This window comes from Thamnophis elegans, chromosome 5 (assembly GCF_009769535.1).
Source record: "Thamnophis elegans isolate rThaEle1 chromosome 5, rThaEle1.pri, whole genome shotgun sequence".
NCBI lineage: Eukaryota > Metazoa > Chordata > Lepidosauria > Squamata > Colubridae > Thamnophis > Thamnophis elegans.
Window position 1 is genome coordinate 41,972,438 of NC_045545.1, and position 21,478 is coordinate 41,993,915.

The window sequence follows — 21,478 nt, forward strand, 5'->3', positions numbered from 1 at the left end:
AAAAATGGCAAGATACAAAAAATATGGACATGAAAAATGCCCAGTTGGACCAGAATGCTTCATTTGATCATGCAAGATGGTGTTTGTTGACCCAAAAAGCAGACCGTGCACAGTGGGAAGAATGCTAGGAGAATGATTGATTGATTGATGGTGGTGATAGTGGTGATAGTGGTGATGATGATAATCATGAAAACTCCTTAATGTTTCTTTCATACATTTATTTAGATTTGGGGACTTTCCCAGGGATCTGGTGAGCAGGTTGGTTGAGACCCTGATTGTCCTCTGGAATAAAGGAGCCACTATGGTACTTGAATGGATTGCACCAGAATAGTTCTCTCCTATTTTGCACCTTAAATGCAATTCCTTGGCTTACTGCAGGGGTCAGGGAGGTAAAGCAGCAGAGGAAACACTTAGAGCATTTCTGGAGAAAGATTTATTTTAAGTTAAAGAGAAGCTTTGAGTTCTAAGGAAGAAAGTAGGATTGTCTGTTAGTTCCACCATCTCTGAGTTGGATCCACTGATCTCATTAGGTCAAATAAAGTCCGTTCCCTCCAGTTTCTGTCTATAGAAGAATGCTATCTGATGTGACCACTTAAATGGACATTTTTAATCACAGCTTCCATACTCTTGAATTTCTTCTCCATGGAAATCAAGCTTGCTCCTTCTCTTCTGTGTTTTGGGAGAGTAGTTAAAACTTGGTTATTATATCATACTCAAGAGGAGGGCACACTACAATAGAAGATTTTAATATTATCAATGTAGGTTTTTCAAATTTTTGAATAATTTTTACACTTTATTTGATTTAATTTATGAGTGAATTTATTTATTAGGGGAGGTTGTTCTATGATGTTTCTGACTGTTAAGGGCCCAACGGAACGGAAATTTTACAGTATCCTTCCCCTGCCATGCCCACCAAGCCGTGCTATGACCACTAAGCCATGCCCACAGAACAGGTAGTTAAAAAAATTGAATCCCATCACAGAGCTAGACCACTGATACCATATAACAAACCTAACTGCATTCACTAATCTTGAAAAGGCTAATTAGGGTTGAACTTGGTTAATACTTGGGTGGGAAATGGCCAGGAAATCACAGGGCTATTGCTGAAAAACAACTTTCCAGAAGAAGGGAGTGGCAAACTTCTTGCCAAGAAAACAGTATGTACACATGTATGTAGCAAAAACACCAAAGCTCAAATTCTTCATATGGATAGGGTTACGAAATAACTGAAAAGACAAAAGTCTGGACAATTGGAAAGGAGGACTAATGAAGAAAAAGAGGATATGCTGTTTACAGCAAAAAAAAAAAGAACCCTATTGAAATGTACTTAGGCCTTACATGTCTATGAAATTGCTTTTTCCAGCATCATAAAGACGGGTTTTCTAATTGCAATATTTTTCCAACAAATTTTTATTTTCAAGAGCATGTGCTAATGGGAATATAGAATCAATGTACTTCTCAATTTTCACCATAGAAACATATGATGAATCACGTGATCTATAGACTACAATGATCATAAATCTGAAGGGGCTGGATTGAAGCCAATTGTTGGAATCCTGAAACAATTTAAATAATGTAAATCTATGTTGTCAAGTTTATTGATGGACTGGGAGGGAAGCAGACAATTTATAAGGTTACAATAGATGGAAGTTTCAATTTCTGCTATTATGAAAACAGTTAAAAAAAAAACCAAGACAGCTCAAAAAGCTATACAATATTTGATTTTGAGGCTACTGTATGTCAAAAGACATGTCTTTTGACAAAGCCAAGAACAAAAAAGATATGTCCTCCTTTTGCCAGATATCTGATAACTTTCACATGGAAGCAGTGATGGGTTTCCATTTTTTTTTACTACTGGTTTGCTTGTGTGCGCGTGATGTCTGGGTGGGTGGGCGGAGCCTCCCGTTGCCACCATTACTGGTTCGCCCGATCCGGGCCAAACCAGGAGCAACCCACCTCTGCATGGAAGGATCTTTTTAAGAATCTATCTTTTGAAGAAAGGCCTAGACCTGAAAAGAAACCAATGTTGTGTTGTTGCTATTGCATAGAAGTTCTCCAATCCATATCCATAGTTAATGCGGGGGGGGGAAGGTTGCTGATTTGAGATTGGTGCTATTCCTGCATGTCTTTGCAAGTGGTTCTGAGGACAAACCAGAGGATTACAAGTTACTTTGTTCATAGACACACTATTACATTGTAAGGAATTTGTACTTCATCTTTTTTAACGAATAACATGTGCCTGATTTTTTTAGTATAAGGCAGTTTGCACATAGAACAAGCATTGTCAACTATACCTACATAACATGTTTTTATTTATGCTTAGAAATACATACAACATTTAAGCAGTTAGCTCAGGAACTCTATGTAAGTGAATGGCTAACAACAGGATCATCTAATAACGAGAATTAATAATAAAATTCAAAAATTAGCCAACAGGCAAAGTACTTCAGAAACTAAAAGATATCAAAAGCAAGAATATTATTTTGAAGCCAAAATAAATTTTGTTTGCATTTGTCCAATGCATTAGGCATTGCCTTTACCACTGTATTATGATTGGGTATGTAACCCAGGCTTAGCTTTCTTCTAAAATGTAAGGTCTGCTCTTTCTGGAAAGAAAGAATAAAAATGCACTCATGGACCAAATGTATGTAGAGTATTGAGGTGGCATTATTTGCTTTATTTTCCTTTAAGAGAAGTGAGCATAGTGATGAATGCCTTAAAACAGATGTCCCCAATATCCAGGCCATGCGATGACTCCCCCGGCCACTTCCCCAGATACCTCTCCAGATTTCAGCTCAGAGGAAGATGAATCAGTTCCAGGCATATCCGAAGGAGAATTGGTCAATGGTTCCAAGCAGCCACATGAGAGATATTTGACTGAAGCACAGCTGCAGTAGGACAGCCCTGAGGCTTCAGGTAGGGAAAGCATGCAGCTGCAGCTGGTCATGATGAGGAAGAGGAACTGCCTTCTGCACCTAATCCAAGAACATGTAGGGCAGAGAAAAGGCAGGAGCAGAGAAGGAAAGAGGAGAAGCTTTGTCCTACTTGATGGGATGCACCGGAAGCTGGCTATTTAATACAGATGGAAAGCAGTGCGGGGAACAATGAGTTCATCTCCTAGCTATGTGTTTTCTGGTCATTGCAATTCTTGCCTTGCTTTGGATTGATACCATGCCTTGATTTGGATCGTAGCTTATGAACTTTGGACTTTTCTTGCTTTGTGTTATGTATAACACATGACCTTCTTGTGTTATGGATTTAACTTTATTAAAGTTAAGCTCTATTTTGATTGGGAAACTTGCAAGTGCCTTGTGGACTCATTGGCCATTGCTCTGTGAACTAGTATTGGTCTGCTTGTGGCTGGACTTAACTGGGACAGTTCTGGATTTTTTGTGAAGGGAGTTGCAGGGGAATATTAATGAATCCACTAAACCACAGGTGTGTGGGTGTGTGTGTGTGTGTGAGAGAGAGAGAGAGAGAGAGAAACAGACAGACAGACAGACAAGACCGTTTGCAACTCTACCAAGCCTTGAGCCCTTCAGAACAGTGGAAGTGGTGGGCGAACATACAGGTGTGCATGTACATCCCTATTTGCATGAGCAGTAGCCAAGCGTGGACATGCATTTTCCATTTGCACAAGTGGTGGGTGCGCGTGCCCACTGTTCGTGCAAATGGACGAACATGTGCACTGCCCACCTGACACCATTCCTTCTCCCGTCCCCCGTCAGTCCGCAAAGCCAGAAAGATTGGGGAACTCTGCCTTAAAATACCACAGTATTGCCATATCAGCTCATGCTGAAGCAGTCACAAGACTTCTCATGAGAGTAACAGTATGATAAATTAAAGTAACTTTCCTGCTAGGTCAAAACAGATATGCGGTTTTATAGGTTTGGCAAAGATTTGAAAATACAGACAAAAGCAGGCTGCTCTAACACAAAATGTTAAGTCATTCTAGACTCTAGAATTCAGCTCTTAACAATAAGTTAGGTTTAATTTTTATATTGAAATTGTTTATTGTATAACCACAAAGAAAAGTCTGTATACATGGTAGCTTACATCAAATATAGAAAAAATTAAGTTCTAAAAATTAAGCCTTCTTTAGAACTATCAAGCATATGTACTTGGAAGCAAAATCTATATAAATCAGTGAAATTAAATTTGAATATGGGGCTGCGAAAAATAAAATTGTTTAAAAAGACTATTAACAAAAGCAACAAGTTGGTGTTTCTGTTTAGAGGAATACAAATGCAATAGATAAATAAATAAATGCAACGATGAGTACACTAGATATGTCTCCAGACTGAACATCAGTAGGAAAAGAGAGCAGTTTTCAGAGCCAATCAGTTTTGATCAAGTTTAATTCATATGGAACTGAGTTTTAAAGAAGTTGGACAGCCTTTCAAAGATCAGTAGACATTAAAGCAGTGTGTCTATTCCATGCCCTCTGCTGGAAGAAATCAGAATTTTATAATGAGAGTGGCCTGAAAAAAATGTGTCCCAAAAAACAGCTAAGGTAGAGACTCAATGTAGTAGTTACACAGAAACGCTAATCTTGAAAAGATAGAAACGATTTCTGTCTTGAGGGGCCTTTGGTGCTGTCTGAGGTTAGTTGCTTTCTTACAAATGATTCAATACCCAAATAGCCAAATTATCATTGCTAGTCATAATTTCTGTATGGATGGACAAGAATCCTGGAGGTTCAGTTTTCACTTTTCAAATGAAGGTGAAGTCAAGTAGACTATTTTCTCTTCTCATTTGTTTCTCTCTCTGTTAGAGCTGCTATTTCATAATACAGTATAAGGCAGAGTAGTATCGTGAAGGAAGGACCATCAAAACAGTAAGCAGAGAGGATTTATTGAGACTGAAAACCTTTTCACTATTTCTTTCTTGTTCAACTAAAAACATGGGAGCAAAGACAGTTTCCTGTATGTTTGCAGCCCAGTTCTGGTAGCACTATTACATTTGTTGCTCATAAAGCAAATTATTGGAAAATATCTTTAATTTATCCATTAGATACAATGGAATACAGGAAATTATTTTATAATCAGGTCTGATTAACTGCTTAGTTCAATATTGCTTATCTGCTGGAAGCAATTTTCTAGACTTTTCTAATGAACTGCTATCTTATCCTTCTACTTGGATGTGATAGGAGTGCTAGGGATTAATCTGCAGTGTACTCTGGCTGTGAACCTTGGACTCTTCATGTGATTACTTTTATGTAGTTCATAATAATTATGGCAATAATATTAATACTACTTAATACTGTTTGCCTCGATGCTTTTGTTTAAGAGATATCAAAGGTATATGCAGTATGTTTTTAATTCTACTTACTTATTAATATATTTTTTCCTATCAGGTGCTTTACAGCTGTGTTTGGACTGTAACTTCCAGAATTTTCATCTTTGGCCATGTTAACTTGGACTTCTGAAAGCTGCAATCCCAAGGTGCAGTTATAGAGTTATTCTTGAGGTATAATATCATGCGGTCTGAAATACAAGTGATTATGACTTTTCTTGACTTTTGCTACAGAGTATGTCTGTCTGAGTAAAACCTGGAGTGGGCAATTATAAAATTATTTTATCTTAATTTCTTACATGTGATTTCTATCAACCTCTGCATAATCACCTACTAAAGAGAGAGATCAGAATAAGTTAGAAGGGACAAATCCAGAAAGTCTGAGATTAACTGCTTATTTAGAGCAGACCTGGTTTACCCACAAAGTAGTCATCACATTGCATGAAATTTAATTATAGCATAATAATTAAAACAGAGTTGCCATATTTGGAAAATGGGGACATATAAATTTAATAAATAAAATAAGTTTAATAAGTGTGAATAAGCATAAAGGAAATAAAACTTATTACTCAAATAAAACATATCAGTTAATCTCCAGCCACAGACCTTGGAAAAATTGCACAACAAAAGTTAACACTTAATTCTTTTGACTAATGCCCAGTTTTAATCTGTCTTTATATACACGTTGGAAATATTTGTAGAATGACAAAGTAATATTTCAATAAATGATTTTTTAGTTTTTGACTTGAAGAGTGGATATGACTTTTTAAATTTGAATTTTAGGAAATAATATTTCCAAAGTTTGAAGCTGCTCATCTATTTTAGATTCTGCAATGAATCTGCAAAATATTTACCAGCTCATGCAAATCTCCCAAGGATCTCAGAATACTTGTTGGTGTTTGGAATCTCATTCAAAAATAATTACTACAACTTTACTAGTACATTATGCATTCTCTGATCCTTTTCCAATCTCATGCAGACATCTAACTTTGATTCCTGAAAGGACAGCTCATATCTAGAGGTTTATCAAGAATTTTGTGAAGGAAACTTTATTAAACATAATGGCATGATTTAAATAAGGTACGTCTGGATTCACAAATTACAATAGCCACAGAGTGACTTTTGTTTGAAATCATCCATTGTGATTCATAAAGTAAAAGTTGTGAATTAGTACAATTGTGAGGTCCAGATCTGGCTTATTAAAATAAGCCAGGCTTAGCGTACTGTGTAGTTTATATTAGGAATAACACAAATACAGGTAGTTTTCAGGCTACAACCATTTCTTCAGTAACAGCTTATGAAAATGCTGAATGAGACAGATTGTTGGAGTCCTGCCTGTCACAGGACTGGCTTGCAATTATATCATATATGATTATGATTTCTGTTGTTCCATTCAGCTTCCCATAAAATCATGGGGGAAGGCAGCAGGAAACCAGAAATGGCAATCATATGAAGTTCTTACTTAATGACCTTCATTAACAATGGCAACTGGGACTGGTGTAACTGCTGTAAGTAAATGACTTGATCAGGTGATTTCATGCTTTATGACTGTGTTGCTTAACCACTGTCCTGCTTCTGGTTTCAATATACCGGCAAAGTGAATTGCTATGTAAATTAGATGTTTATTCAAGGTTGAAAAGATACCAACAGACAAGGAATGCAAACAAAAATGTAATCTTAAAAGAAGCTTGCCCAAGTAGTTTTGCTTTTAACGGAGCATGCAGAAGAATAGTCAAAATCTAGTGCAGAATTCCAAGAGCCAGGTCAGGGTTGTCAGTTAGTCTAAAGGCCAGAATTTCATGAACAGAATTTACATAAAAATGATGCATGAGCAGGAGTTCATATAGTTGATTCCAGCAAAAATCATGGATCAGGGCTGCACCCATCAGTCTTTAATCAAGGAAGGTACCCCCTTGCATGGTAAGGAGCTTCATAGAATCCCTTTGCTCTGCTTTCTCCTCTGTTCTCCAGATGCAGATGTTGGGAGGCCTTACATCATCATCATCTGACTGCTTCAGCTCTTTGTGTCTGTGTTTGATCAGGCTCATGTGATTCTTGGCTTTGTATCTCCCAAAGCTGACATTCCAAAATTCTGCTGGAGCAATTTTTTCACATTCAGCTTCTGAGTACTGGGCTATGACTGTGATTAAATCTCTGCCAATTGCTGTCATAATGCAACGACTACCTGTATCTGCAGGGAAGCAGATATCATGACACAAGGACATAATTGTGTCATTGGTGAGATGATGTCATGATGGATATGTTGTTTTACTATTACTATAACTTGTTATGGGTGGGTTAACTTTTATTATATTCTTAACATTCAGAATAACAATAAAGGGAACAGCATTAATTTAAGGAATACAAGAGTGGATGGAATATATTTTGTTGTAGACTTTAATATGTTTGGTGCTATAATGAGAAAAAGCCTTTATCAAAAAAATTTTTAAAAGTTATGTGTGGAGACAAATCATTTGGCTTCTTGAAAACAATGTATTTCTCTAAACAAGGTAAATTTGGCTTAATAAAATGTGTAAATTGGTTCCACCACAAAACCGTGGAGGACAAAATCGCGCTCAACGAAAGCGCGCATTTGACGTCATCACAGCACGACAAAAACATCGTGCTGTGATCGAAAAATGTAAAAATAAAGCGAAAACCTTACCCTAAACCCCCCAAACCTAACCCTAAACCTAACCCTTAACCTAACCCTAAATCTAACCCTAAACGTAACCCTTAACCTAACGCTAAACCTAACGCTAACCCTTAACCTAACGCTAAACGTAACCCTAACGCTCTAAACCTAACCCTAACCCTTAACCTAACCCTAACCCTAACCCTAACCCTAACCCTAACCCTAACCCTAACCCTAACCCTAACCCTAACCCTAACCCTTACCTTTATGTGAATCGGCTTGCTTTAATTTTAATTTTATTTCAATTTTTAATTTTTTTCGTCGCGCTGTGATGACGTCAAATGCGTGCTTTCGTCGAGCGCGATTTTGTCCTCCGCAGTTTTGACGGGTCACGTGTAAATTCAACCACAGTATAATTTAATTAATTTCAGTGAAATAAATACAGTGAAACTCTCACGTGCATCTTTAACAAATAACAGCATCCAAGACACAGTTTCCAAGTTTACCTAATCTTCTACTTCCCCAGCACCATTAAGCACATAATTGGGGAGCTTCATTATAAAACAACATTCTTTTAAAACTTTATAGCGTCATCTATTTCCCCAAATGCCAAGAGTGACTTTCTTTCTATTGTAATTCAGGGATTTTCAACTACCTTAGGATGGTAGATCATAACATTTTGTAAATTTCTTCCTCCCCGTGAGGCTGGAAGATTAGGAGTGACAGTTCATTCCTTTTTGGAGGCATCTACAAAAAATGTGATCCTAATTGTAATCTACTTTGGGCATAGCTCATTGTGGAAAAATGTATATATTAAAACTATTACTCTTAAATATAATTGTTAATTTCTATTGCATATTGTTTATGAATAAAAGGAAATACAATTTGATCAAAATAACTGAAAAGTTTCCTTTTCCCAATATTCAAACTCTTTTTGTCTTCCTTATTAAATATGTTGAATTCATTGTTACTCATGGCTACACCACCAGCCCTGCAGTGCATTTTGTCCCCATCATTTTCTGATCAAAAACGTATTCAGTGTGTTTTGCCCATAAGCATGCATCTCATTAAGGGCACCTTGAAGTCTTTCATTACTCAACCTGAACCTCCCAATCGCTAACTTCAGACACTGGTGCCTAATGTCTCTGTTTCAAACTTCATGAAGTTTAATACAGTACCAACCTCTTCTTGGAGAGTTTTCAACTGTCTATGCCTTAACTAACAGGCCTGTCAAACTGATGGCCTGTGGGCCAGATGCATCATGTGCAGGCCATGCCCACCCCAGCTCCGCAAAAGCAAAAAACATCACGATACGTCACGTGATGTGATCAAGTTTGACACCCATGCAACAGCATTTCCACCTTCATTTTTCAGAAAAACACACAAAATCATGCATTTGTCCACATTTGTATAATGACTTGCAATACATTCCTCCCAAAATGCCGGCTTGGCGTGGTTACAAAAACAGATCCATTTTTTTGAAAAACTTAGTGAATGCATTGAGAAGTGTGAAAAGTTGTCTTTTCTCTATGGCACCATATTAGGGTTCCAAGTGGGGTATATTATCCATAGTAGTAATTCCAGTGACAGGTTTTTCCTAATCTATGCTGATTGAAATAGCAATAGCAATAGCAATAGTTAGACTTATATACCGCTTCATAGGGCTTTCAGCCCTCTCTAAGCGGTTTACAGAGTCAGCATATTGCCCCCAACAACAATCCGGGTCCTCATTTTACCCACCTCGGAAGGATGGAAGGCTGAGTCAACCTTGAGCCTGGTGGGATTTGAACAGCCGAACTGCTGAACTGCAGTCAGCTGAAGTAACCTGCAGTGCTGCATTTAACCACTGCGCCACCTCGGCTAGAAGGGAAGGAACGACAATCTCTGCTTAAACAAAATAAATGCTTACAAATGTGAAAGATTCCACTAACATTTGGAATTTTGGTGGCCAAAAATACGTATGAGAGAAAAAAACCCAAGTATGGGAAAGAATTTAAGTATTTAGATATTTGAAAAAGATCAGTGTTGGTTTGCTATTGATGTAATGCAATATTTGGGGAGATAGAATAATAGAAACACAGTAAATTAGTCATGGAGTTCACTAAGAAAGACTTTTGATCACCAAGTAATATATCTGTGGGTCTTTTAAAAACTGAATATACCATAATTCTTTCCATTTCTATGCACAAGATGAGAATGTGATTATGACAGTATCCTTGTCAATGCTATCCATACTCAAGAGAAAACTATTGTATCAGCAATCTTGGGAACTTTGAGGTTTTCAGAAGTACACAGACATGTTTAAAAAATATTTATCTGAAGAGAAGAAATACTCCCAAAGTGAATTTTAAAACCAGCAAAGGAATTACAGCAAAGATAACTAAGTTCTCAAGTAAATTTATAAGAATAAGAGTAGCTGCTATTCTGAATGAAAACATTTCACACTGAAACATTTTGTTGCAACCCCAATTTGTTCATAATTAATCCACTTATGTCCTTCCCAGAGGACCTCAGAGATGCTATAAGATAAGACAGCAGATTTTTTTTTCTAATTTTGAGACCCTAATATAAGAAAAAAAAGTGAATAGCAAGAAATCATGATTGTGTGTGTTTCTGATGTGGAAATTGGAATAGGGTAAAGAAAGAGATTTTTTTAAAGCTATTGGCTAGAACCAAGCAACAGATACATATAGGACAATCCTTCTGGGGATTTGTGGCTATGGATCATTCACCAGTTTATCTGAGGCGACTTTCTGCCGATCGGTGTGGACAGCAGTATGTTACTCTGAATATAAAGAGAAAGACATAAATAGCAATGAAGAAAGAAGGTAATAAGAAAAATATTAAACTGCACAGTGAAAATCCCAGGAGAATGACTATTGCAATAACTGACCTCCTATATAGTGCCATTTATTTCACCCCATGGCAGGTTTATAGGTGCTTGTAGGGCTGCAGAGGAACACCAATTTGCCACTGCAGTTTGTTTTGATAACTGAAACTTTCAATAAATCTATATTAAAATCAAAGAGAAAATTAAATAGGCCCAAGTTAGTGGCATGAGGGATAAGGTAGCACATTGCTACACTGGCTTAGTCAGGGTCTCATAGTTCAGTTGCAGGTCACAATACAGTAATAACGATCCTTTGAACTCCAAAAGACAAACCTGAGCAGCAGGCTAAAGAACCAACTACAAAATGTACAGGAGGAAGGGACCAATCTGCTTGGTCTCTTGTGCTTCATCAGCAAATAATGCTACTTATTACTTTCTGAGCCATCAAGAGATATATGATGAATCCTTCTGAATGAATTCATTCTCAAAGCTCATGGCTTTCCTCTTGTGGAAGCCTGAAACAATAGTCTCTTAAAGATTTTCTAAGAAACCCTTTTATAAATCCAGCTGGCTTTTGGGTTCAATAAAAATCCCAGAATATTAAACACTTCCCTTCTTTTCAATAAGAGAAAGTTACCGGTAGTTAGAATTTTAGGAGTGTGAAGCACAAAAGATGCATTGGTTCTATAACAACAGCAATAACACTTAGACTTATATACCGCTACATAGTGCTTTACAGCCCTCTTTAAGCAGTTTACAGAGTAACATATTGCCCCCCCAACAATCTGGGTTCTCATTTCACCAATCTTGGAAAGATGGAAGGCTGAGTCAACCTTGAGCCGCTCAGGTTTGAACTGAAGGCATTTGGTAAAATTGGTCTGCAATACTGCATTCTAACCACTGCGCCACCATAGCGCTTGCTCTCATTCTCTATAGCCGTGATGGCGAACCTATGATATGCATGCCACAGGTGTCACCCTGTCAGCTCCAGCGTGCATGCTGGCCAGCTGATTCCGGCCTTCATTTTTGGCCATTTTTTACCCTCTGGAGGCTTCAGGTTTGTGCATTGAGCCGTTTTTCGACCTCCAGAGGCTTCAGGAGGTTTTCCTGAAGTCTTCAGAGGGAGAAAAATGGCCCTATGGGCAACCCGGAAGTCCCTTCCTGAACTTGCACGTTGGGCCATTTTTTGCCCTCCTGAGGCTTCAGAAGCCTTTCCTGAAGCCTCTGGAGGGTGAAAAATGGCCCAACACTCAAACCGGAAGTTGGAAAACAGGCCATTTCCAGCCTGCAGATGGCCTCTGGGGGTGGGGGGAGCAGTTTTCACCCTCCCCAGGCTTTAGGAAGGCCTCCAGAGCCTCGAGAGGGCGAAAATTCCTCCCCTCATGGGGGGCATAACTCGTGCATGCGTGGTGGGTGGGTCTCTCATGCATGCACAGGTGGGGGGGAATGCGCAGGTGTGCGATAGCACATATGCACACCTTAGAAAAAGGTTAGCCATTACTGTTCTTTAGAGATGGCCATCCTAACATTGGGAGGGAAGAATCAGTTTTCCAGTTAGTATGTTAGAGATTGGAGCTTTATTTTGATATACAACCAGATTTTTGTATGATACAGAATGATACAGCTCTGTTATAAAACTAGCAGTGCGATCAATACTTTATAGTTAGGGAACATGTAGAAATTCTCCAGAAGATGTTATTGCACAAAAATCCGATCAGTCCATTTTCAAAAGAACAATTGTCCAAGGGAAAAAAAATACAAAGAAAAACAAGACTTTCCTAGTTTGACTATTTTAAGAAAAGAAAGAAGGGAATGGTGGGAAGAGAAAGGGAGGGGAAAAAAACTTTGCTCTTCATACTTCTGTGTAAATCTTGCATGGCATAACCTGATTTCACTGAAAAAAATATTCTGAAGCTTTAATTACCTTTAGAAGTTAAAAAAGCATCATGCTAAAAATCCAGTAGCTTTTCTAACTACATATCTCTTAAGTGTTGTTTGTCTGTAACTTCCTGAACTTCTAATAACCATCCATGCTACTTGGAGTTCTGAGAGTTATAGAATACAGCTCTGGATTAACTATTAAGCAAAATAAGCACATGCTTAGGTCATCAAGGGAAGGGAGGCATCACAGAGTTTTTCCCCCCTTAGCTAACATATTCTCAACTCTTTCATTGCCATAGGTAAAGGTAAAGGTTCCCCTCACACATATGTGCTAGTCGTTCCCGAATCTAGGGGGCAGTGCTCATCTCTGTTTCAAATCTGAAGAGCCAGCGCTGTCCGAAGACATCTCTGTGGTCATGTGGCCAGCATGACTAAATGTCAAAGGCACACAGAACGCTGTTACCTTCCCACCAAGGTAGTTCCTATTTTTCTACTTGCATTTTTACATGCTTTCAAATGGCTAGGTTGGCAGAAGCTGGGACAAGTAATGGGAGCTCACTCTGTTACATGGTGCTAGGAATTTGAACCGCCAAACTGCCGACCTTTCTGTTCGATAACCTTAGCATCTTAGCCACTGAGCCATTCATTGCCATACTTCACTTTAATTTTCAGTACTTATGAAGTCTTAGTGTCTTGTCAGTTAAGCAATGGAAAGGATGAGGGGCACCATTGTTGAGCTATGCTTAAGGCATCAGTTAGCCTTAATTTGGCCCTGAAAGGGCACATTTAAAATATACTAGGCTGGATGAGGCACTATGTGTGATTTGCATCAGCTGAAATCTATGAAGGCAAGTGTGTTGGATCCTGATACAACAACTTATAAACTGCAGAAGGTGATACCAAGGTAGTACTCAAACTGTTAACCATGTGATTACAAGCTATTGGGATTTTTTTTTGATAATTTGCAAACAGTAACCAGACTTCTCTGACAGAACAAAAGTGCATACTGTTTACAGAAAAAATAAAGATAAGTCTCTTATCCAAATTGCCTAGGTTCCCACATTGTACTAAACCATGGTTTGTTTAGTCATGATTTATGTAATAAATCACAATTGGCTGGGTTTATCCAACATGCTAAAATATAACTCATGGTCTGTCAAACACAGTACCTGGCTTCTCATATCACACAATACCAGCATGTTTTAGAATGATACAGTATGTGAATTCCCCAAAATCTATAACTGATACCTCCAATTTATTTTTGTTCCACTGTAGTTTTCCATTCTGCTATGTCTTTTACCCCCTTTCTATTCAATTTCTCTGATTCTCATAGACTCTCTGAACAAGTCCATGTAGTTTTCCTGGCAAGGTTTTTTTAGAAGTGGTTTGCCATTGCCTCCTTCCTAGAGTTGAGAGAAACTAAGTGGTCCAGGGTCATCCAGGTGACTTTATGCCTAAAGCAGGACTAGAACTCATTGTCTCCCAGTTTCTAGCCTGATGCCTTAATCCCTATGCCTAATTGTCTCTCTGTCTTTTACTTTTGGTTATTAAGGGGTTACACATTTTTCCTGCTACCGTAGAAATAATTATATTATTCCCAATACCATTTGACAGAATAAATTGAGAAGTAATTAGTATACAGTAACAGGAAAAGTGAGTTGTGAAACATAGTCAAGAATGTCTGTAATGTTTAAACCAAACACAACATAGCCATGGTTATAAGAGGCAATATAAATATAACATGTTCATTGTGAATATTAATATTTCCCTAAATATATATCCAAGTTGGTTAATTAGTCCCACTGGCAATGTTAGGAACTGAAGGATTTGGGCTGGCACATTATTAACTTGTTAAATAAAACATAGTATAATACAAGATTATTCCTTATGGGTATTAACAGACATTGTCACAATATTTGTACTTAGCAGTAATTACTGTGCTGGCATAGAGTCTGTTTTCAAGATGGTTATATAACACTTCTGTCTAATGCTGTTTTACAGCTCTCTGTTTAACTGCACATGGGATAGCTTTTCATTTGGATGGGAGACATATGAAAGACCACAATGAGCCACTGATTTTTTTTTCCTGCTGTAATCCTTTCCCAGATTCTCAGGCTGAAATATGTTAGTTAGGGAATTCTGGGAGTTGAATTCCATACATCTTAAAGTTGCTAATCTGGTATAGAGGTAAAGTTGCTAAGAGTTTAGTAAATATTTATGGAACCTAAAATATAAATTACACTAAGCTGTTTAACATGTCTCTTTAGTTCTTTAAGATAGTGTACAATGAAGTTAATAATTTAAGATTTAAGTATAGTTTGGAGGCTACTCGTGGTGCCTATGTATAACTCATGATACTGAATGACCTGAATTCAGGGGTTCATTAACATCTGCCAAATTCTTTTTTCTACCCAAAATCAAGAAACAGCTCAAGTTCTATATCAGTCTGTGTTTGGTAAATCTAAATCAAACCTTAATCTCTATGAGGCAGAGGTGCTTCTGTTCAGTTAAATAGTACATCAGGAAATGGGATATAAACTCTGTTGAATGAAGTTACACTATTTAGCATTTGTATACATTTCTGGATTTAGTTTAAGTTTAGGAATAATGGATGTTTACAAACTTATTCTGTCAAATACAATTGTTTGTGAAGCTGTCGAACTAATGATGAGTATCTTCAAACATAATGTCACACAAGATGCAAATTATATCATTTTTTGTGAAAATGATGTCATATAGATTTCCTATCTGGACTACCATAACGTATCTTATATAGAATCACTTTTTAAAATGTTTGGAAACTTGTGCAGACTGTTTTAGATTGAACTGTTCAATGGGACTGGTTATATGGATTGTGACCTACATGTTTCCTAACCACAGAAGAAGCACTAATTTTGGCCCCATTAGTATTATATATGCACAATCTTTTATAATTTCTGCTGGTTTTAATGTCATAACATCAGTTACATCAATATATACTGCCTACTTTAAAGTATTTTTAAAATGGAAGAATTTGCTGTTACCCATTGGAGTTTCTGTTTCATGCTATAAGCTAAAAATGTATGACAACTAGGATATTTTGGATGGACACTACATCTTATTATGGAATAAAGGGCATTATTAAGTCATTTCAGTTTTCCCTGTGTGGCAAATTGTAAGTGAAGCACTGGTAAGATTTTGTGAATAGGACTGAATTATTGCATAGTAAACCTTTGCCAGGAAATGTCCCTGGTGTGCTGTCATACATTTAAATCTGTAACTCCTTTTTAATTTTGCCTTAAATTCTGATCATACAGGCTTTATAGCTTCAATATAGCAGCTTTTTTTGTCTTCTTCTTTCTGGCTTGATGTATCATTTTGTCTGATAAAAAGACTAGAAGATCACCAAAACTTGGTCGCAATTTTATATATATTAAAATTATGTCAATGATATAATTGCCTAACAGTAGATTTCAAAATTTGTGGCAATATATGTAGTCTAAACATTAAAAAAACCAGGAAGAATGAGGTAGTTATGGGAGAAATTTCAGAGGAAGCATAATATTAACTTAAAGCTTACTGCACTGCCAAGAAAGATAAGGTGACCAGATTTTCAGATTGATAAAGAGGGACACCTTTGACCTGGGGGGGGGGGGTGATTTAAAAATTTTATACAGAGCAACAAAATTTTTCATACAACGCAAAAATAGTATTGTAATATTTTTTTTATTTCAACTTAACTACAATTTACAAATATAAATTGTAACTGTTGCCAAACATCAAAATTTTGATCACGTGACCATGAGGATGCTGCAACGGTCGCTAAGTGTGAAAATGGTTGCTAAGTGTGAAAATGGTCATCAGTCACTTTTTTCAATGCCATTGTAACTTTGATCACTATACCACCTTTCTTGCCACAGTTCTTAAGTGAATAACTGCAGCTAAGTTAGTAGCATAAGTGAATCTGGTTTCCCCATTTGACTTTGTCAAAAGGTGATTATATGACCCCAGGACACTGAAACCATCATAAATACAAATCTGTTGCCAAACATCAAAATTTTGATCATGTGACCATGAGGATGCTGCAACGGTCGCTAAGTGTGAAAATTGTCGCTAAGTGTGAAAATGGTCATCAGTCACTTTTTTCAATGCCATTGTATCTTTGGTCACTATACCACCTTTCTTGCCACAGTTCTTTAAGTGAATAACTGCAGCTGATAAGTTAGTAACATAAGTGAATCTGGTTTCCCCATTTGACTTTGTCAAAAGGTCACAAAAAGAAATTACATGAGCCCAGAACACTAAAACCATCACACATACGAATCTGTTGCCAAACATCAACATTTTGATCACGTGATCATGAGGATGCTGCAACGGTCGCTAAGTGTGAAAATGGTCGCTAAGTGTGAAAAATGGTCATCAGTCACTTTTTTCAAAGCCATTGTAACTTTGGTCACTAAGTCCATTATACCACCTTTCTTGCCATAGTTCTTAAGTGAATAACTGCAGCTGGTATTTTGTATTTTGGATAGAATCTTTTTTTAAATAGTCTAAGACAATTTAAAAAAAGAATCCACACAGAATAAATTGAAGTAAAACATTTCAAACTATTCTTTCTATGCACAATATATTTCAAAGTATTGTGCATAGAATTTTTAAACATGGTTTCACTTCAATTTATTTTGGATAGAATCTTTTTTTAAATAGTCTAAGACAATATAAAAAAAGAATCCACACAGAATTTTAAAAAATCCTATGCACAATAAATAAAATATTATTTTAAAATACATTAAAAAAAATAAAAGAAAAATCCCAGCTCACTTACCAGCAGGCTTGCACTCCAAGTAAACCCAGAATGATGTAGATGTTAATACAAAGAACTGAGCAAATTGAGATGCTAAAATTAGTCAGGGAAATATTTTTCAAAGAAACTTTGCCACCATTTTTTGGAGCAGACCTCCAACCTCCGTGCCCCTCCCCTCCGGAAAATCCAGGAAGTAACACTCGCGACCTCTCTAGCCATTTCCTGGAGCTCTATGGTACTTGATCATTTTTTCTTATAAAAGTGAGTAAAAGTGTGTGTGTCCGTTTTGTTGCTTTAACATTTTAATATCTTCAATGAAAGTACTGAGACAGAGAGAGAGGTTAGACAGGGTGTCTTTTGTCTTGCCCCAGTTAGGATTTCTTAAGCAAATCCACTGGGCTTTCAACATGAAGCCAGAAAATCGGGACTTTTTAAAAATGGCCCGAGAGATAGGACAAATTGTTATAAAGCGTGACCATCCCGCTGAAATCGGGACGTCTGGTCACCTTAAAGAAAGAGGGAATTGGAAAAATTAGAGATAAACTTCATTAATTATAGTAAGCATCTATAGATTAAAGCCCATTGTTTCACCTCTTACCTGTTTGTCTACAAAAAGAATGGGGACAGTGAGAGCAGTTCTATCATTTGTACCACAGTATTTTTCCTCATATAGTCTCAATAATTTATAAACAGACTAGTATGTGCAACAAGAGTAAGTCAATGTTTTCCAGCTATATTTTCAATATGTTGCTTGTGCACTTCTGGTACTCTCTGAAGATAGGATACATCTCGAGCAAATGATTGAGGAAAGGGACATTGTCAAGTTTGAGGTGATTCTAGATAACATATCCTAGCACCAGTATAGTTCATTTTGACAAATAGGCAACCCTAAATAAATGTTAAGGGGTATTAGCTTTGGCTATAAGAGTCATCTCAGATTCTTGGGCCTTAGTATTAGGCAGCTGTTATGACAGTGATTTTGACAACTAATTTAGGATAGTGGCTAAAATGCTGGGCTATAAACCAGAAAAATATTAATTCTAATCTATCCTTAGATATAAAAGCAAGCTGGGTGATTTTGGGTTAGTCACACTTTCTTAAACAAACATACCTCACAGGGCTCTTGTTCTTAGAAAAATAAATTCAGAAGCATTAGAGAAGTATGCTGCCTTAAATTGATCTCAAAACAAAGGTGGAGTGAAAATTTAATAAACAAACATACTTTACAACTTGTGGCATCTTCACTATTCTTATGAGTTTATATATATCACTATATAAAGAAGAGATGGTAGATAAATTCCTATCCTGCTAATAATTCACTAGAATAACATTGTTATTCCGGAGCTTGTCGGGTGTGAGTCCCTGCTGATAAAGTTGGACCTCAAGGGTCAAGTGGGTCTGCTGCTAACGTACCTGCCTCCCAACTGCGTTACAGCATCCCTCCCCTCGCTCCTCGAGTCAGTAGCCGAGCTGGCAGTTGAGCTCCCCAGGCTTATAGTTCTGGGGGACTTTAATTTGCCATCGCTCGGTGAACGCTCTGACGGGGTGCAGGAGTTCATGGCTTCCATGACAGCCATGGGCTTGACCCAGGTAATTCGGGGCCCAACTCATACAGCGGGTCACATGCTCGACCTCGTATTCCTCTCGGAGCAGTGGATGCGTGATCTTGGTCTGAGGGGTAATGAGATCATACCCCTGTCGTGGTCAGACCACTGCCTACTGAGGCTTGACTTCCGGAGGCCAAACCCCCACCGTAGGGAGGAGGAACCGACCAGGTGGTTCCGCCCCAGGCGACTTATGGACCCTTTGAGGTTCCAGACGGAGCTTGGGGTAATTCCTGACACTCTCGCCCACAGTTCGGCGGAGACTCTGGTTGCCGCCTGGTATTCGGCGGCATCGGAGTCTCTTGACCGGATTGCGCCACTACGGCCCCTCCGGGTCAGCGGATCCCAGAGACCTCCTTGGTTCACCGAGGAGCTTCGGGAGAAGAAGCACCGGAGGAGACGCCTAGAGCACCTGTGGAGGTCCGATAAGTCCGAGGCGAACCGAGCACTTCTGACTACCTGCACCAAGGATTACATCCGGGCACTAAGAGTTGCCAAAAGAACGCATATCTCCGCCTTGGTAGCGTCCGCCGAGTCACGCCCAGCCGCCCTGTTTAAGATCACCCGCTCCCTCCTCAATAGGAGGGATGTGGGAGACCCCTTGCAGGGTAGGGCTGAGGACTATGCCCAGTTCTTGGCGGACAAAGTTGCTCGGTTTCGGTCGGACTTGGACTCCACCGCCGTAGATCCAGCCGAGACACAGGGGGATTACTTGGCAAACCATCTCTGGGTTGAGTTCCAGGATGTTGCCTCTGGGGATGTGGACAAGGCCATTCAAGCTGTAAGTGCCTCCACCTGTATTCTGGACCCGTGTCCCTCCTGGCTGGTTGCCAACAGCAGGGAGGTGACACATGGCTGGATCCAGGCGGTCGTGACCGCCTCCCTTCGGGAGGGGCACTTCCCCGCCGCACTTAAGACGGCGGTGGTGAGACCCCTCCTGAAGAAACCATCCTTGGATCCAGCCATTTTAAACAACTATCGTCCTGTCTCCAACCTCCCCTTTATTGGGAAGGTTGTTGAGAAGGTGGTGGCCTTCCAGCTTCAACGGGCCTTGGAGGAAGCTAGTTATCTTGACCCCTTCCAGTCTGGCTTCAGACCCGGTTACAGCACTGAAACCGCTTTGGTCGCATTGACCGATGATCTCTGGAGGGCCAGAGATGGAGGCCATGCGTCCATCCTGGTTCTCCTTGACCTCTCAGCGGCTTTCGATACCATCGACCATGGTATCCTTCTGCGACGACTGCGGGAGGTGGGGGTGGGAGGCACTGTTTTGCAGTGGTTCTCCTCCTACCTCTCGGACAGGTCGCAGTCGGTGTTGGTCGGGGGGCAGAGATCGTCCCTGAGGCCCCTAACATACGGGGTGCCGCAGGGTTCGGTCTTATCCCCCCTACTATTTAACATATACATGAAACCGCTGGCCGAGATCATTCGGAGGCACGGGATAAAATACCATCAATACGCGGACGATACGCAACTGTATCTGTCCGCCCCGTGCCAACTCAATGAAGCGGTGGACGTGATGAACCAGGGTCTTGAGGCCGTTAAGAACTGGATGAGCGCTAACAAACTGGTACTCAACCCGGACAAGACCGAGTGGCTGTTGTGTTTCCCTCCCAACAATTTGGCCGATATTCCAACACTCAGGCTGGGGGGTCAAATTTTATACTCCTCAGATAGGGTCCGTAACCTAGGAGTCCTCCTGGATCCACAGCTGACTTTTGACCATCAGTTGTCGGCTGTGACCAGGGGGGCATTTGCCCAGGTTCGCCTGGTCCGTCAGTTACGGCCCTACCTGAACCGGGAGGCTCTCGCAACAGTCACTCGAGCCCTTGTGATCTCTAGGCTGGAATACTGCAATGGGCTCTACATGGGGTTGCCCTTGAAGTGCATCCGGCGATTGCAGTTAGTCCAGAATGCAGCCGCGCGAGTGATAGTGGGCGCACCGCGGTTCGCCCACATTACACCCATCCTCCGCGAGCTGCACTGGCTACCTGTCGATCTCCGGGTGCGCTTCAGGGTATTGATGACCACCTTTAAAGCACTCCATGGTAGTGGATCTGGGTACTTGAGAGACCGCCTTCTGCCGATTACCTCCCTTCGACCGATCGCACAGACTGGGCCTCCTCCGGATCCCATCTGCCAGTCAATGTCGACTGGCGACTACACGGAGGAGAGCCTTTTCTGTTGCAGCTCCGACCCTGTGGAACGATCTCCCCGTCGAGATTCGTACCCTCACCACCATCCAGACCTTCCGCACGGCCCTTAAGACCTGGGTCTCCCAGCAGGCCTGGGGATAGGTTCTTAATTTATCCGCCCGAGTGTTGACTGTTGAATGCAAGTTGTGTTTTATTATTTTATTGTGCTCACTCACTGTTTGTCTTTTGATATTGCACCCCTTTCCCTGTGATTGTAAGCCGCCCTGAGTCCCCTCAGGGAGAAGGGCGGCCTAT